This window comes from Ranitomeya variabilis, chromosome 5 (assembly GCF_051348905.1).
Source record: "Ranitomeya variabilis isolate aRanVar5 chromosome 5, aRanVar5.hap1, whole genome shotgun sequence".
In the NCBI taxonomy this organism is placed as follows: domain Eukaryota; kingdom Metazoa; phylum Chordata; class Amphibia; order Anura; family Dendrobatidae; genus Ranitomeya; species Ranitomeya variabilis.
This window is the reverse complement of record NC_135236.1, coordinates 679,928,672-679,943,285: the sequence shown is the minus strand read 5'-3', so window position 1 is coordinate 679,943,285 and position 14,614 is coordinate 679,928,672.

Here is a 14,614-nt window from a genome sequence, read left to right as displayed (position 1 = left end):
TTCTCGTATGATGCCATCACGCAGCGCTCCTTTAGTTCTCATATGATGACATCACACAGCGCTCCTTTAGTTCTCGTATGATGACATCATGCAGCGCTCCATTAGTTCTAGTATGGTGACATCACGCAGCGCTCCTTTAGTTCTCGTATGATGACATCACGCAGCGCTCCTTTAGTTCTCGTATGATGCCATCACGCAGCGCTCCTTTAGTTCTCGTATGATGACATCACGCAGCGCTCCATTTGTTCTCGTATGATGACATCACACATCGCGCTCCTTTAGTTCTCGTATGATGCCATCACGCAGCGCTCCTTTAGTTCTCATATGATGACATCACACAGCGCTCCTTTAGTTCTCGTATGATGACATCATGCAGCGCTCCATTAGTTCTAGTATGGTGACATCACGCAGCGCTCCTTTAGTTCTCGTATGATGACATCACGCAGCGCTCCTTTAGTTATCGTATGATGACATCACGCAGCGCTCCTTTAGTTCTCGTATGATGACATCACGCAGCGCTCCTTTAGTTATCGTATGATGACATCACGCAGCGCTCCTTTAGTTCTCGTATGATGACATCACGCAGCGCTCCTTTAGTTATCGTATGATGACATCACGCAGCGCTCCTTTAGTTCTCGTATGATGACATCACGCAGCGCTCCTTTAGTTCTCGTATGATGACATCACGCAGCGCTCCTTTAGTTCTCGTATGATGACATCACGCAGTGCTCTTTTAGTTCTCGTATGATGACATCACACAGCGCTCCATTAGTTCTCATATGATGACATCACGCAGCACTCCTTTAGTTCTCGTATGATGACATCACGCAGCGCTCCTTTAGTTCTCGTATGATGACATCACGCAGCGCTCCATTAGTTATCGTATGATGCCATCACGCAGCGCTCCTTTAGTTCTCGTATGATGACATCACGCAGCGCTCCATTTGTTCTCGTATGATGACATCACGCAGCGCTCCTTTAGTTCTCGTATGGTGACATCACGCACCGCTCCTTTTGTTCTCGTATGATGTCATCACGCAGCGCTCCTTTAGTTCTCGTATGGTGACATCACGCAGCGCTCCTTTAGTTCTCGTATGATGCCATCACGCAGCTCTCCTTTAGTTCTCGTATGATGACATCACGCAGCGCTCCTTTAGTTCTCATATGATGACATCACGCAGCGCTCCATTAGTTCTCATATGATGACATCACGCAACACTCCTTTAGTTCTCGTATGATGACATCACGCAGCGCTCCTTTAGTTCTCGTATGATGACATCACGCAGCGCTCCTTTAGTTATCGTATGATGCCATCACACAGCGCTCCTTTAGTTCTCGTATGATGCCATCACGCAGCGCTCCTTTAGTTCTCGTATGATGACATCACGCAGCGCTCCTTTAGTTCTCGTATGATGCCATCACGCAGCGCTCCTTTAGTTCTCGTATGATGCCATCACGCAGCGCTCCTTTAGTTCTCATATGATGACATCACACAGCGCTCCTTTAGTTCTCGTATGATGACATCATGCAGCGCTCCATTAGTTCTAGTATGGTGACATCACGCAGCGCTCCTTTAGTTCTCGTATGATGACATCACGCAGCGCTCCTTTAGTTATCGTATGATGACATCACGCAGCGCTCCTTTAGTTCTCGTATGATGACATCACGCAGCGCTCCTTTAGTTCTCGTATGATGACATCACGCAGTGCTCCTTTAGTTCTCGTATGATGCCATCACGCAGCGCTCCTTTAGTTCTCATATGATGACATCACACAGCGCTCCTTTAGTTCTCGTATGATGACATCATGCAGCGCTCCATTAGTTCTAGTATGGTGACATCACGCAGCGCTCCTTTAGTTCTCGTATGATGACATCACGCAGCGCTCCTTTAGTTATCGTATGATGACATCACGCAGCGCTCCTTTAGTTCTCGTATGATGACATCACGCAGCGCTCCTTTAGTTCTAGTATGGTGACATCACGCAGCGCTCTTTTAGTTCTCGTATGATGACATCACGCAGTGCTCTTTTAGTTCTCATATGATGACATCACGCAACACTCCTTTAGTTCTCGTATGATGACATCACGCAGCGCTCCTTTAGTTCTCGTATGATGACATCACGCAGCGCTCCTTTAGTTCTCGTATGATGACATCATGCAGCGCTCCATTAGTTATCGTATGATGCCATCACGCAGCGCTCCTTTAGTTCTCGTATGGTGACATCACGCAGCGCTCCTTTAGTTCTCGTATGATGACATCACGCAGCGCTCCTTTAGTTCTCGTATGATGACATCACGCAGCGCTCCATTTGTTCTCGTATGATGACATCACGCAGCGCTCCTTTAGTTCTCGTATGGTGACATCACGCAGCGCTCCTTTTGTTCTCGTATGATGTCATCACGCAGCGCTCCTTTAGTTCTCGTATGGTGACATCACGCAGCGCTCCTTTAGTTCTCATATGATGACATCACACAGCGCTCCTTTAGTTCTCGTATGATGCCATCACGCAGCGCTCCTTTAGTTCTCATATGATGACATCACGCAGCGCTCCATTAGTTCTCATATGATGACATCACGCAGCGCTCCTTTAGTTCTCATATGATGACATCACGCAGCGCTCCTTTAGTTCTCATGATGACATCACGCAGCGCTCCTTTAGTTCTCGTATGATGACATCACGCAGCGCTCCTTTAGTTCTCGTATGATGAAATCACGCAGCGCTCCTTTAGTTCTCGTATGATGACATCACGCAGCGCTCCTTTAGTTCTCGTATGATGACATCACGCAGCGCTCCTTTAGTTCTCGTATGATGACATCACGCAGCGCTCCTTTAGTTCTAGTATGGTGACATCACGCAGTGCTCCTTTAGTTCTCGTATGATAACATCACGCAGCGCTCCATTAGTTCTCGTATGATGACATCACGCAGCGCTCCTTTAGTTCTCGTATGATGACATCACGCAGCACTCTTTTAGTTCTCGTATGATGACATCACACAGCGCTCCTTTAGTTCTCGTATGATGACATCACGCAGCTCTCCGTTAGTTCTCGTATGATGACATCACGCAGCGCTCCTTTAGTTCTTGTATGATGACATCACGCAGCGCTCCATTAGTTATCGTATGATGACATCATCAACGTATCTTATTTCCTCATTCATTACGTTCATCTTGACAGGACACAGATTTCTTGGATCTTATTATCTTCAGCCTCCACTTATCCCAACAAACAAAGTGTAGGAAGCGAGGAGGAGGCGTCGAGGGGAGCCCAAGTGGTCATGAAACAGACTCGGCTTTCTTCCCTGGGCACAGCTGGTACACATGGAGAGATGCCAGCGAGTAGACACGGTCAACCAAGAAGAGTCAGGCAGAGACAGACGGGGGCTCCAGATAGAGACCCTCTGTCATCCTGTCATCTCTGCTGGTTATCACCCTCCATAATGTAACATTCATAGACGGAGAGATCTCGGGACGTTCTATAAAGCCAGAAAGTCGTCCATGTCTCCTCCAGCTGCTCTATGTGGGTCAGATCTATAATGCGGCTGTATAAGGGATGAATGCAAATATTAATTTTGGAAGTCAGAGCTGGTCACACTTTTGTGTAGGCCCATGGAGAAGCACAGACCCCCTTCCACCACTAGGGGGAGCTCCCTGTATTCAGAGATACATGATAAGGTCCTGTCTGCAGCCACCACTAGGGGGAGCTCCCTGTATACAGAGATACATGATAAGATCCTGTCTGCAGTCACCACTAGGGGGAGCTCCCTGTATTCAGAGATACAAGATAAGATCCTGTCTGCAGTCACCACTAGGGAGAGCTCCCTGTATACAGAGATACATGATAAGATCCTGTCTGCAGCCACCACTAGGGGGAGCTCCCTGTATACAGAGACACATGATAAGATCCTGTCTGCAGCCACCACTAGGGGGAGCTCCCTGTATACAGAGATACATGATAAGATCCTGTCTGCAGCCACCACTAGGGGGAGCTCCCTGTATACAGAGATAATGATAAGATCCTGTCTGCAGTCACCACTAGGGGGAGTGTTATGGTTCTCAATGGCAAGAGAACATAGCCCAGCAAACATAAGTACTAGCTCTTGGAAGGATGGAAACTAAACTGACCATGAACTAAACCTGCCGCACAACTAACAGTAGCCGGGTAGCGTTGCCTACGTTTTTTATCCCTAGACGCCCAGCGCCGGCCGGAGGACTAACTAATCCTGGCAGAGGAAAATATAGTCCTGGCTCACCTCTAGAGAAGTTTCCCCGATAGGCAGACAGAGGCCCCCACATATATTGGCGGTGATTTTAGATGAAATGACAAACGTAGTATGAAAATAGGTTTAGCAAAATTGAGGTCTGCTTACTAGATAGCAGGAAGACAGAAAGGGCACTTTCATGGTCAGCTGAAAACCCTATCAAAATACCATCCTGAAATTACTTTAAGACTCTAGTATTAACTCATAACATCAGAGTGGCAATTTCAGATCACAAGAGCTTTCCAGACACAGAAACGAAACTACAGCAGTGAACTGGAACAAAATGCAAAAACAAACGAGGACTAAAGTCCAACTTAGCTGGGAGTTGTCTAGCAGCAGGAACATGCACAGAAAGGCTTCTGATTACAATGTTGACCGGCATGGAAGTGACAGAGGAGCAAGGCTAAATAGCGACTCCCACATCCTGATGGAAACAGGTGAACAGAGAGGATGATGCACACCAGTTCAATTCCACCAGTGGCCACCGGGGGAGCCCAAAATCCAATTTCACAACAGTACCCCCCCCCTCAAGGAGGGGGCACCGAACCCTCACCAGAACCACCAGGGCGATCAGGATGAGCCCTATGAAAGGCACGGACCAGATCGGAGGCATGAACATCAGAGGCAGTCACCCAAGAATTATCCTCCTGACCGTATCCCTTCCATTTGACCAGATACTGGAGTTTCCGTCTGGAAACACGGGAGTCCAAGATTTTTTCCACAACGTACTCCAACTCGCCCTCAACCAACACCGGAGCAGGAGGCTCAACGGAAGGCACAACCGGTACCTCATACCTGCGCAACAATGACCGATGAAAAACATTATGAATAGAAAAAGATGCAGGGAGGTCCAAACGGAAGGACACAGGGTTAAGAATCTCCAATATCTTAACCCTGTAATAACTTAGGAGAAGAAACCCTCATAGGGACAAAACGAGAAGACAACCACACCAAGTCCCCAACACAAAGCCGAGGACCAACCCGACGCCGGCGGTTGGCAAAAAGCTGAGTCTTCTCCTGGGACAACTTCAAATTGTCCACCACCTGCCCCCAAATCTGATGCAACCTCTCCACCACAGCATCCACTCCAGGACAATCCGAAGATTCCACCTGACCAGAAGAAAATCGAGGATGAAACCCCGAATTACAGAAAAAAGGAGACACCAAGGTGGCAGAGCTGGCCCGATTATTGAGGGCAAACTCCGCTAAAGGCAAAAAAGCAACCCAATCATCCTGATCTGCAGACACAAAACACCTCAAATATGTCTCCAAGGTCTGATTCGTCCGCTCGGTCTGGCCATTAGTCTGAGGATGGAAAGCAGACGAGAAAGACAAATCTATGCCCATCCTAGCACAGAATGCTCGCCAAAATCTAGACACGAATTGGGTTCCTCTGTCAGAAACGATATTCTCCGGAATACCATGCAAACGGACCACATTTTGAAAAAACAGAGGAACCAACTCGGAAGAAGAAGGCAACTTAGGCAGGGGAACCAAATGGACCATCTTAGAGAAACGGTCACACACCACCCAGATGACAGACATCTTCTGAGAAACAGGAAGATCCGAAATAAAATCCATCGAGATGTGCGTCCAGGGCCTCTTCGGGATAGGCAAGGGCAACAACAATCCACTAGCCCGAGAACAACAAGGCTTGGCCCGAGCACAAACGTCACAAGACTGCACAAAGCCTCGCACATCTCGAGACAGGGAAGGCCACCAGAAGGACCTTGCCACCAAATCCCTGGTACCAAAGATTCCAGGATGACCTGTCAACGCAGAAGAATGAACCTCAGAAATGACTTTACTGGTCCAATCATCAGGAACAAACAGTCTACCAGGTGGGCAACGATCAGGTCTATCCGACTGAAACTCCTGCAAGGCCCGCCGCAGGTCTGGAGAAACGGCAGACAATATCACTCCATCCTTAAGGATACCTGTAGGTTCAGAGTTACCAGGGGAGTCAGGCTCAAAACTCCTAGAAAGGGCATCCGCCTTAACATTCTTAGAACCCGGCAGGTAGGACACCACAAAATTAAACCGAGAGAAAAACAACGACCAGCGCGCCTGTCTAGGATTCAGGCGTCTGGCGGACTCAAGATAAATTAGATTTTTGTGGTCAGTCAATACCACCACCTGATGTCTAGCCCCCTCAAGCCAATGACGCCACTCCTCAAAAGCCCACTTCATGGCCAAAAGCTCCCGATTCCCAACATCATAATTCCGCTCGGCGGGCGAAAATTTACGCGAGAAAAAGGCACAAGGTCTCATCACGGAACAATCGGAACTTCTCTGCGACAAAACTGCCCCAGCTCCGATTTCAGAAGCGTCAACCTCAACCTGAAAAGGAAGAGCAACATCAGGCTGACGCAACACAGGGGCGGAAGAAAAGCGGCGCTTAAGCTCCCGAAAGGCCTCCACAGCAGCAGGGGACCAATCAGCAACATCAGCACCCTTCTTAGTCAAATCAGTCAATGGTTTAACAACATCAGAAAAACCAGCAATAAATCGACGATAAAAGTTAGCAAAGCCCAAAAATTTCTGAAGACTCTTAAGAGAAGAGGGTTGCGTCCAATCACAAATAGCCTGAACCTTGACAGGATCCATCTCGATGGAAGAGGGGGAAAAAATATATCCCAAAAAAGAAATCTTTTGAACCCCAAAAACGCACTTAGAACCCTTCACACACAAGGAATTAGACCGCAAAACCTGAAAAACCCTCCTGACCTGCTGGACATGAGAGTCCCAGTCATCCGAAAAAATCAAAATATCATCCAGATACACGATCATAAATTTATCCAAATAATCACGGAAAATGTCATGCATAAAGGACTGAAAGACTGAAGGGGCATTTGAAAGACCAAAAGGCATCACCAAATACTCAAAGTGGCCCTCGGGCGTATTAAATGCGGTTTTCCACTCATCCCCCTGCTTAATTCGCACCAAATTATACGCCCCACGGAGATCAATCTTAGAGAACCACTTGGCCCCCTTTATACGAGCAAACAAATCAGTCAGCAGTGGCAACGGATATTGATATTTAACCGTGATTTTATTCAAAAGCCGATAATCAATACACGGCCTCAAAGAGCCATCTTTCTTAGCCACAAAGAAAAAAACGGCTCCTAAGGGAGATGACGAAGGACGAATATGTCCCTTTTCCAAGGACTCCTTTATATATTCTCGCATAGCAGCATGTTCAGGCACAGATAGATTAAATAAACGACCCTTAGGGTATTTACTACCCGGAATCAAATCTATGGCACAATCGCACTCCCGGTGCGGAGGTAATGAACCAAGCTTAGGTTCTTCAAAAACGTCACGATATTCAGTCAAGAATTCAGGAATCTCAGAGGGAATAGATGATGAAATGGAAACCACAGGTACGTCCCCATGCTTCCCCTTACATCCCCAGCTTAACACAGACATAGCTTTCCAGTCAAGGACTGGGTTATGAGATTGCAGCCATGGCAATCCAAGCACCAACACATCATGTAGGTTATACAGCACAAGAAAGCGAATAATCTCCTGATGATCCGGATTAATCCGCATAGTTACTTGTGTCCAGTATTGTGGTTTATTACTAGCCAATGGGGTGGAGTCAATCCCCTTCAGGGGTATAGGAGTTTCAAGAGGCTCCAAATCATACCCACAGCGTTTGGCAAAGGACCAATCCATAAGACTCAAAGCGGCGCCAGAGTCGACATAGGCATCCGCGGTAATAGATGATAAAGAACAAATCAGAGTCACAGATAGAATAAACTTAGACTGTAAAGTGCCAATTGAAACAGACTTATCAAGCTTCTTAGTACGCTTAGAGCATGCTGATATAACATGAGTTGAATCACCGCAATAGAAGCACAACCCATTTTTTCGTCTTAAATTCTGCCGTTCACTTCTGGACAGAATTCTATCACATTGCATATTCTCTGGCGTCTTCTCAGTAGACACCGCCAAATGGTGCACAGGTTTGCGCTCCCGCAGACGCCTATCGATCTGGATAGCCATTGTCATGGACTCATTCAGACCCGCAGGCACAGGGAACCCCACCATAACATCCTTAATGGCATCAGAGAGACCCTCTCTGAAATTCGCCGCCAGGGCGCACTCATTCCACTGAGTAAGCACAGCCCATTTACGGAATTTCTGGCAGTATATTTCAGCTTCGTCTTGCCCCTGAGATAGGGACATCAAGGCCTTTTCCGCCTGAAGTTCTAACTGAGGTTCCTCATAAAGCAACCCCAAGGCCAGAAAAAACGCATCCACATTGAGCAACGCAGGATCCCCTGGAGCCAATGCAAAAGCCCAATCCTGAGGGTCGCCCCGGAGCAAGGAAATCACAATCCTGACCTGCTGAGCAGGATCTCCAGCAGAGCGAGATTTCAGGGACAAAAACAACTTGCAATTATTTTTGAAATTTTGAAAGCAAGATCTATTCCCCGAGAAAAATTCAGGCAAAGGAATTCTAGGTTCAGATATAGGAACATGAACAACAAAATCTTGTAAATTTTGAACTTTCGTGGTGAGATTATTCAAACCTGCAGCTAAACTCTGAATATCCATTTTAAACAGGTGAACACAGAGCCATTCCAGGATTAGAAGGAGAGAGAGAGAGAGAAAGGCTGCAATATAGGCAGACTTGCAAGAGATTCAATTACAAGCACACTCAGAACTGAAGGGAAGGGGAAAAAAAAAAAAAAAAAAAATCTTCAGCAGACTTCTCTTTTCTCTCCTTTCTCTGTCAATTAATTTAACCCTTTTTTGGCCGGTCAAACTGTTATGGTTCTCAATGGCAAGAGAACATAGCCCAGCAAACATAAGTACTAGCTCTTGGAAGGATGGAAACTAAACTGACCATGAACTAAACCTGCCGCACAACTAACAGTAGCCGGGTAGCGTTGCCTACGTTTTTTATCCCTAGACGCCCAGCGCCGGCCGGAGGACTAACTAATCCTGGCAGAGGAAAATATAGTCCTGGCTCACCTCTAGAGAAGTTTCCCCGATAGGCAGACAGAGGCCCCCACATATATTGGCGGTGATTTTAGATGAAATGACAAACGTAGTATGAAAATAGGTTTAGCAAAATTGAGGTCTGCTTACTAGATAGCAGGAAGACAGAAAGGGCACTTTCATGGTCAGCTGAAAACCCTATCAAAATACCATCCTGAAATTACTTTAAGACTCTAGTATTAACTCATAACATCAGAGTGGCAATTTCAGATCACAAGAGCTTTCCAGACACAGAAACGAAACTACAGCAGTGAACTGGAACAAAATGCAAAAACAAACGAGGACTAAAGTCCAACTTAGCTGGGAGTTGTCTAGCAGCAGGAACATGCACAGAAAGGCTTCTGATTACAATGTTGACCGGCATGGAAGTGACAGAGGAGCAAGGTTAAATAGCGACTCCCACATCCTGATGGAAACAGGTGAACAGAGGGGATGATGCACACCAGTTCAATTCCACCAGTGGCCACCGGGGGAGCCCAAAATCCAATTTCACAACAGGGGAGCTCCCTGTATACAGAGATACATGATAAGATCCTGTCTGCAGCCACCACTAGGGGGAGCTCCCTGTATACAGAGATACATGATAAGATCCTGTCTGCAGCCACCACTAGGGGGAGCTCCCTGTATACAGAGATACATGATAAGATCCTGTCTGCAGTCACCACTAGGGGGAGCTCCCTGTATACAGAGATACATGATAAGATCCTGTCTGCAGCCACCACTAGGGGGAGCTCCCTGTATACAGAGATACATGATAAGATCCTGTCTGCAGCCACCACTAGGGGGAGCTCCCTGTATACAGAGATACATGATAAGATCCTGTCTGCAGCCACCACTAGGGGGAGCTCCCTGTATACAGAGATACATGATAAGATCCTGTCTGCAGTCACCACTAGGGGGAGCTCCCTGTATACAGAGATACATGATAAGATCCTGTCTGCAGCCACCACTAGGGGGAGCTCCCTGTATACAGAGATACATGATAAGATCCTGTCTGCAGCCACCACTAGGGGGAGCTCCCTGTATACAGAGATACACGATAAGATCCTGTCTGCAGCCACCACTAGGGGGAGCTCCCTGTATACAGAGATACACGATAAGATCCTGTCTGCAGCCACCACTAGGGGGAGCTCCCTGTATACAGAGATACATAAGATCCTGTCTGCAGCCACCACTAGGGGGAGCTCCCTGTATACAGAGATACATAAGATCCTGTCTGCAGCCACCACTAGGGGGAGCTCCCTGTATACAGAGATACATGATAAGATCCTGTCTGCAGCCACCACTAGGGGGAGCTCCTGTATACAGAGATACATGATAAGATCCTGTCTGCAGCCACCACTAGGGGGAGCTCCCTGTATACACAGATACATGATAAGATCCTGTCTGCAGCCACCACTAGGGGGAGCTGTGTGTATACATTGATACATGGGGCATTATGTAGCCGTAGGCAATGTTGGGGTAGATTCTTTCTGAGACATGTCCTAGCTCAGCGGTAGATTTGCTCTGTTCCCGTTCGCTCAGTGATAATCTTTCTACATGTAAAGTATTTTCGGCTTCGTCCCCCTGCAGCGAGGACTCTCCCCGTGATCTCACCTGTCCTCCTTCTCGCCTATGACTTTTCTAGGGCTCCTGTGAGTCACATCCTGCTCTCTTCAGGATTGTTAGGTACAGCGTAGCCCGGGGGGCAGCAGTGGGGTCACAGGGAAAATTCGAGGCTTTCATGTCCTTGTCACAGCGTTCACATGGGCACAGTCAGGAGGTAAGGCTACGTTCACATTTGCGTTGTGCGCCGCAGCGTCGGCGCCGCAGCGCACAACGCAAACAAAAACGCAGCAAAACGCATGCACAACGCTGCGTTTTGCGCCGCATGCGTCGTTTTTTTCATTGAATTTGGACGCAGCAAAAATGCAACTTGCTGTGTCCTCTGCGCCCCGACGCGGGCGCCGCAGCGACGCATGCGGCGCAAAACGCAAGTGCGCCGCATGTCCATGCGCCCCCATGTTAAATATAGGGGCGCATGACGCATGCGGCGCCGCTGCGGCGCCCGACGCTGCGGCGCTGGCCGCAAATGTGAACGTAGCCTAAAACATCCAGAGGTTCAGACACGTATGTGGAAGCCGTCAGCAGGCCGGTCAGTCCCACCTGATGGATCTGGCTTGTGCTCCTATCGGCCTCTCCATCTGCAGATGAACAAGTCTTGTCAGTGTCGGCCCAATGTAACATTGAAGATAAACTTCAAAATGAAGATACAAATGAAATACCAAGTCCGTCATCATCAGCTGCTGACAGTTTCCCAGAAAGTCACTTCTATTCTGTACAGATAAAAAAAAAAGATCCATCAAAAATAAGAGAAAACAGAAAAAAAACAGTCCCTTAATTCTCCCTCACTGACGCCTGACAGACAGCAGAGATCCTGACAATGGGGGGCAGCCCCATCCAGATATGTGCCCCCTGCCACCCTCCGGGGGTCTCAGGACCACCACATGTCAATATCCCACCAGCTTTGTTACATACCAACCTGCGTGCGTAATGTGGCCTAACACATGAAATACCCAAACCACAGTCTATCTACAGGGGGCGCTATTCTTGTTCCTCTCAGACTAATGTCATTCAAACATTTTACCTTATCACGGCGGCCGATACAGCAGCTCTAAACTATATAGTGTTACTGTCACTTTAAGATTATGGCACCATTATGGGCACTATTATTATGGCACTATAATGGGCACTATTATTATGGCACCATTATGGGCACTATTATTATGGCACCATTATGGGCACTATTATTATGGCACCATTATGGGCACTATTATGACAATATTATGGGCACTGTTATGACACTATTCTGGGCACTGCTATCACAGCATTATGGGCACTATTATGACAATATTATGAGCACTATTATTATGATACTATTATGGGCACTGTTATGGCAGCATTATCTTCACTAATATTATATTACTAATAGGCACTGTAATGGCAGCAATATTGGGCACTATTATAATACTATTATGGGCAGTGTTATGGACCATTATGGGCACTATTATTATTATACTATTATGGGCACTGTTATGCCACCATTATGGGTACTATTATGGCAACATGTGCACTTTTATGGCACCATTATGAGCAACATTATTATGATACTATTATGGGCACTGCATTGGCACCATTATCAGCACTGTTATGACACTATAATGGGCACTTTTAAGGTACCACTATGGGTACTATTGTGGTACCATTATGGGCACTGTTATGACACCGTTATGGGCATTTTTATGACACTATTATGGTCACTGTTTTGGCACTATTATGGGTATTACTATGGCTCCATTATGGGCACTATAATGATAGTTTTAGGGGCACTATTATGGCACCATTATGGGCTCTGTTATTATGTAACTATTATAGGAATTATTATGGCACTACTATAAGTACTATCATGGCACCATTATGGGCACTATTATGGGCACCGTTATGAGCACTATTATGAAACTATTATGGGCACTATTATGACACTATTCTGGGCACCGTTATGGGCACCATTATGACACTATTATGGGCACTATTATGGCCACTATTATGACGCTATTATGGGCACTATTATGACGCTATTATGGGCTCCATTATGGGCATTATTATTATGGGCACCATTTTGGGCACTGTTATGACACTATTCTGGGCACCATTATGGGCACTATTATGACAATATTATGGGCACTGTTATGACACTATTCTGGGCACTGTTATTATGACACTGTTCTGAGCATTGTTATGGGCACTATTATGACACCATTCTGGACACTATTATAGGCACCATTATGGGCATTGTTATTATGGGCACCATTATGGGCACTGTTATGACACTATTATGGGCACTATTATGACAATATTATGGGCACCGTTATGGGCACTATTATGACACCATTATGGGCACTGTTATTATGACACTATTCTGGGCACCATTATGGGCACTGTTATGACAATATTCTGGGCACCGTTATGGGCACTATTATGACAATATTATGGGCACTATTATGACACTATTCTGGTCACCATTATGGGCACTATTATGACACTATTATGGACACTTATTATGACACTATCATGGCACAGTTATGGGCACTATTATGATACTATTCTGGGCACCGTTATGGGCACTATTATGACACCATTATGGGCACTGTTATTATGACACTATTCTGGGCACCATTATGGGCACTGTTATGACAATATTCTGGGCACCGTTATGGGCACTATTATGACAATATTATGGGCACTATTATGACACTATTCTGGTCACCATTATGGGCACTATTATGACACTATTATGGACACTTATTATGACACTATCATGGCACCGTTATGGGCACTATTATGATACTATTCTGGGCACCATTATGGGCACTATTATGACACTATTATGGACACTTATTATGACACTATCATGGCACCGTTATGGGCACTATTATGATACTATTCTGGGCACCGTTATGGGCACTATTATGACACCATTCTGGGCACTGTTATTATGACACTATTCTGGGCACCATTATGGGCACTGTTATGACAATATTCTGGGCACCGTTATGGGCACTATTGTGACACCATTCTGGGCACTGTTATTATGACACTATTCTGGGCACCGTTATGGGCACTGTTATGACACCATTCTGGGCACTGTTATTATGACACTATTCTGGGCACCGTTATCAGCACTATTATTTCCCAATTTAGCCACACAGTGACAATTATGTGTCCTTGTATCTCAGGCGCCTTTTCACCTCACAGGGTCACCCCGTCTCTCCCAGCTCTGGCTCTGAAGGCCACTGTCCATCTGCACCGAATCCCCTGCGGTACCATCCGGTCGGCTGTATCTCGGCAGAAGAGCACCGTCCCCTCATCCTCCAGAGCAGCGCTCCGCGGCCTCTGTCACATGGGCGCCACATTCTTGCTGACACCATATTTAGCATTTCCAGGGTCCTGCTCATATTTACCGTGAGCCGAGTACGGACCCGTCACAGAAAAATCCTCCAATTGGCCTCAATTGTTTTTTCATCGTTGACCTGTTTTGGAGCATGCTGGGAGTAGTAGTTGCAAACCTTGAGAGTAACAATGTGCACATCAATTCTGCCTTAATTATACAACTACAACTCCCATCATCACCACCACTTTCAGCAGCCCTAGAAAATTTAGCACTACAACTCCCAACCTTCTTTATGGTCAGGGACTGCTGGGAGTTGTAGTAATATCCACGTTATCGGCTGACGCTTGCGGGGAACGTGTTAAATATCTGGCCTCATGCACAATGAGGAATCTGTGCTCTTCCTGCTCCGTGGA